Here is a 6,000-nt window from a genome sequence, read left to right as displayed (position 1 = left end):
GCGAGAACTGCCTCAACAAATCTCTGGTCCACCAATAGAGCATCAATATGCTTCATCAAATTCGGTACCTTTCCTAATGGCCATTTATTGAGCCTCGACAAAATAGTGTTCACTTCTTTACTGGTTACTTACCATGATATCTCTCAAACCTCTGTTTGCTTGCTATTAGATAAGCAATAAGTAAAGAGGGGCTGTTGTGAACACCCAATTTTGACCGGCCTAGAAAAAGGCCTAAAATATTTAAAATAAAAATAATAAAACCATTTATGGACTTTTTATAATTATTTTCGAAATAAATTAAATTAAAGAAATCAAGAATACTTGAAATTCTTTTTAGAAGCTTCATTTTACAACAAAAAAATGAAATAAAAATATAACAAAACAAAATAATAATATTAAATTAATGTTGTTAGGGTTCCTAAATCCAAGTGATTAGGTTAACTAAAAATTCAAAAAATAACAATAAATAAATCAATATTGTTAAGGTTCCTAAATCAAAGTGATTGAGTTAACCCAAAATTCAAAAAAAATAAATCAATGATGTTAGAGTTCGTAAATCTAAGTGATTAGGTTAACCGAAAATTCAAAAACAATAATAAATAAATTAATGTTGTTGGGGTTCCTAAATCTAGATGACTAGGTTAACTAAAAACTCATAGCTAAATTAATTTAATAAAAATTAATAATAAAAAAAGTAGGACAAAAAAATTTGAGTTAGAAATGGGCCTCTTTGAGCCCATATTCTTTTTTTTTTTAAATTGAGAGAAAAATGTTTTTCTATTTGTTTATTTCGAGTTTTCGAAATTTTGAATATTAAATATATAAAAAATAATTAAATTTTATTTTATCTATTTTTATAAATATTTTTGGATTAATTAAAATAACTAAATAAGTAAAATACAATAACAACCTAATTTAAATTTGAAAATGAGTTAACAGAAAAATTATTAAAATAGGATGGTCAAATCAGTTCGGTTAAGATCTCTTAAATTAAGTGATTAGATTTATCCAAAGTTGAAAATTAGTTAGCTTAAGTTTATATTAAATTAGTGTTAATTTTTACTATAAATAGCATAGTCTAGGTTTAGAGAAAGAGGTTTTTTTCCCAACAATTCCAACATTCTCAAAAAAGTTCCATCCATTTATACAATTCTAAAAAATACCCAAAAGAAAGCAATTCCAAAAAAGAATACACTCTAATTACACCAAAAATACTGGGAACACTGAAAAATACACAAAAAAGCACATAGAAAGTAAGTCACTATGTGAGAGAGAAAGGTTCCATAGCCAAAGTCAATTTTTCTAAATTACAAACAAGCATCATAAATAAAAAGGAACTTCATCACTTTAGTAAATAATCATCAAAACTGTTTTTTTAGTTTCATAATTTTTAGCAACCGTTTTTTTTAAATTTTTTTTGCTAATTAATCATCAAAGGCCATTAAATAGTCAAAGTTCAATAAAATAAAAATAACTATTAATAAATTATTTGGATTAACTATACATACTTCAACGTGTTAAACATAGCAAAACAAAATTTCATTTTTTTATATATCCATCAATTAACCTAGTCATTTTGATAACTTATAAAAATTCTTTTCTTAAATAACTTGAAGTGACTAATTTTTTTTTGAACATTTTATAAATAAAACATGACAAATAAGCACTTTTCAAAAAATAGAGTAATTTTGAGATTTAATTAAAGATGGAGAGAATGTCATCTTGTAGGCCCCTTTCTTCTCAGATCATCTTCGAAAGATCGTGATACGCTGCTTCTTTTCAATCGATTAAATCTAAAAAATAATTAAATTCTATTTTCTCAATTAAATAAATAACAAAAATTAATCAAATCAAAACTCTTTTCAATAATAAATAAAACTTGGAAAATAGATATTTTTGACTAAAAAATATATTTTCTTTAATTAAAATACACTCAACCAATAAACATTTTTCTACCTAATGAACTACGTAAGCCGCCTTCATCCCCTTAATAGGGGTACGAAGGACCAAAGTCAATCTTGTCAGACACAATAATAAAAAGAAATAATTTTTTTCTTTTTAATAATAAATTAATTAATCATAAAATTTAATAATAATAATAATAATAAAGTCATATATTTTAAATGAAGGGTACCGCTTAAGGCGGGCGGGTAGGGTGCTAATACATTTTCTACCTTGTAACCGACTCCTGAACCTGGATATAAAAAATTCAAAAGCCCAAGATAATTAGGCTTAAAATATTTTTATACATTTTTAACTATAAAATATATTAACGACTCTAAACAAAGTCGTGCAGCCAAAAACGGGTTGCGTCAAAGTTCCTTCAATTGGATTCTTATTTTAGTCCTCATGAGGATGAACATATAACGCTTAGCATGTGGAATAGTTTTTGAACATTTTTCCATCAATTTCATCCTTGTTTTTTTTATAACAATGATATCTTCTTATTCTATAGGTATGAATTAATCTCTTTTGATATATGTGATTTTTCCTCCTTACAAGTGTCATCCAAAAAATTCAATTTTTATCTTTTGATCTATTTGGGATCCAATGGACCTTACACCACTAGAACAACGTTTTGTTAGTAATTTCATCTTCCTTTTATTATTTTTTTAGAATCAATTCCCCATGCTTTATGTCCTTTTATTTGTGAGGATGCATGTGGAAAAGTTTCCCATGGTAGATTTCTTAGTGTTTTTGGATTCTAGACCGTTCATTAAAAAGAAAAAAAGAAAGTGATGAGTAGAAAAGAAAAAGAAAGATAAAACATTAACTCTACAACGAAGCTCATACAATGAATGTGTATATGTACGGTGGGTATATATCTGTTGTCTCACATTTTGTGTCACACCATGTCTCATGAGCATGTGATTAGTCAGAAAAAATATATTTAAGTTAAAATTTAATTATTAAATATTTTTTTGACCAATCATAAACTCATAATACACGAAATGATACAAAGTGTGAGACAACATATGTGCTCCCATATAAGTTACCCTATATTTGACTCATGCTTTTGTATTCCCTGGTTGATATAGGTGGCACATAGTATGGGGAGGAAAGGGACAAATTGATATGGATCACAAAATTGTTGGATTTTTATAGAAATGAAAATGTGATGGGTTAACACGTACATGAAGCTCATACAATGAATGTTACTTGGGAATAGGGATGATGACCCCCACAATTTTTTTGACTCATGACAAAGACATGCAACATGCAATGCAACCTCACATTTCCCATTTCCAATCTCCATTCAAAGAACCACTCATTACAACTAGGGGTGAGCAGAATTTAACCTTACCCACTCATTTGGTTTGGCTTGATTTTGGGTCTAGAGTTAGATTTGGGTTGAAAAATTAGACCCAATCAATATTTAGGATCAGACAAAGGACAAACATGACCTGATCTGACTCATCTCATTATCACTTACTTATCATGTTTGTATGTGTCTCTATTTAATTGTGTATAGAATAATGTCATCTCTTTGGTCGAAAATATCATTGATTCTAAAAAATTTCTTCATATATACATAATTAACAATATATACACATATATAATTTCATATGTCAAATTACATATACATAATATTAATTAAATATTGATAAGACTTTATCTAAAAGAGTATGTGTTCTATTTAATCGAATATATGATCGGGTTTGGATTCAAAGATTGTCTTAGTCAATATTTGGGGTTGGGTTAGCTTTAACTCTTAGGTTGGTTCAAAAATATAATCTTACCAATATTTGTGATCAAATAAGAGATAATCCTCAACCCAACTTATGCTTACCGGTAATTGCAACCCTCTCCAACTAATCAGGGTCCTCAAGAAAGGTTAAAATGTTTATATTTTATTTTTTTATTGTTTTTTACAACACTTCTCGCTCCAGCAATGGACCTCACATCCACTAGTTTTCCCACCTTTTTTTCTCTCTTTTATTTTGGTGGATTAATTTCATTCTCTTGGCTAACACATGCACTTATTCTCCCATAGTCGTACATTTTCTCCCTCTTGTGTGTACTATTTTCTAGATGTGTATGTGCATTGGGTTAAGTTAGATTAGACGTAATTTTTTTGCTTGGCATGGTAATCAAAATAATGAGATGAGTTAAGCAAAATTAAACTAGTCATACTTAATCAATAAAGTTTTACTCAAGTGGTATAAGATCTCACTAAATTCTCAAAAAGATTAAAGATCAATGATACAATTTATATAAGTGATATTCATTAGGAAGAACAACTACATATGAAATTTGTTTCTTATCCACATGGAAGAGATATCATTAATAATAATAGAAAAAAAAAAGTTAGACCTACCCATGCACTTATTCTCCCCGCTAGGGCTCTCACATAAGATTGACCTGCAATTCTCCCATCAAGTCATTGTTTGTCTCTACTACTATATTAACAGTACACCTTCATCGATTATATAATATGCAATAATTTAGTCTTTTATCACCCCTTTCACTTTTTGACATTATATAATATAGTAAATGTTTTTTTGGAAAATTAAAAATATCACATCTTAAAATATAAAGCAAACCAATGTAAAATTTCTTTTGAATTATCCTCCATATGTGTCCCGAAGCACATATTAGAAAAACCCTTGAAAGATTGATGATGAGTCAACCATAAAAAAATGAGAATGATATATCTTATTTGCATTATTATTTTAAAAATAAATTAATGGTATATAAATTGAATATCAAATATGTTATACTTCTCTTCCCATGATTAAACTCATTGTTTAAAGATATTAATATCTATGCACCATCTGTTAAAGTTTTTATATTCGCAATACATCATTCACCATTAGTTTATAGAATAAATGATAATTAACATATAAATAGTAGATGATATATTAACAGTACAAAAACAATTATACTATATAAAAAATTTAAATTCTTAGAGTTCTCAATTATACTATATAGAACAAACTCTCCCATAAATAAGTCCAGCTAAGCACCTCAGATTTTCTAGCCACGTATTCAATTCCACGTGAAATCTTGAGTGGTTAGCTAAGAGCCAATAAAAAGATTGTTAGATATCTCAAAGAAAAATAATGAATCTTCATCATTGAGATTTGTGTGGTGAACATAGATTCCAAGAAGAATTAAACTATACAAAATAATGGTTGCTTCACCCATAGGCCACAACCAAAAGAAGTAAGACTTGTCCCCTTCCCTCATATTTCGGGTCCCAATCACACATAAGGCCATAACATAATGCCATGTTCCATTTGAAAATAACAAGCTTATCAAAACCGGATAATATTGGCATGTTATAATAATCATTTCTACCATACAATTATATTAATCAAAAAAATTTCAAAATCGGTGATATGAGTAAGTTTTCATTTAAATCGTACCGCACATAGTTGTTAATTTTATTTTAAATTATAATTTATAAAAGTTATTTAATATTTACCAAAATGTTATTTTGGAAGATCGAACAACAACCTAATTTATTTATACTTTTAAAACATGATATATCACCAAGTCACATATTTTGCTTTAACGAATTATGTAAATAAAATTATTTATTACATTCTTTATTATTTTTCAATATTAATATTAGTAAAATATATGTTTATGTTAAATTTCACAGATAGAATATTTAATTAGTAAATTATCAGTTAAACCACTATTTCACAATATTTTTACAACACTAGAAAATAAAATGATATTATAACATTAAATTTTCTTGACTTTTCACCTTTTTTACACATTCGCCTTATAATTTATTATGTTGGTTTTATAGCAATAAGCTTTTTATAAGAGTTCCACCAAACATTCAATTCATATTATTACTTCATCTAACTTAAAAGCTTTCAATTCTAATAATGTGATTCCTTAAAAGTTCATCACACACATAAAAAAGTTAATTAATTTGGTATTGGGTCATAAAGTTGCCAAACATAATTAATCTATGAACTACTCCTACTACATCATTTGTGTTATTCTATGCAAATCAATTAAAAATGGTTTCAATAATTATAT

This window comes from Lupinus angustifolius, chromosome LG09, assembly GCF_001865875.1.
Source record: "Lupinus angustifolius cultivar Tanjil chromosome LG09, LupAngTanjil_v1.0, whole genome shotgun sequence".
Taxonomy (NCBI): Eukaryota; Viridiplantae; Streptophyta; class Magnoliopsida; order Fabales; family Fabaceae; genus Lupinus; species Lupinus angustifolius.
Note: the sequence above shows the minus strand (reverse complement) of the source record.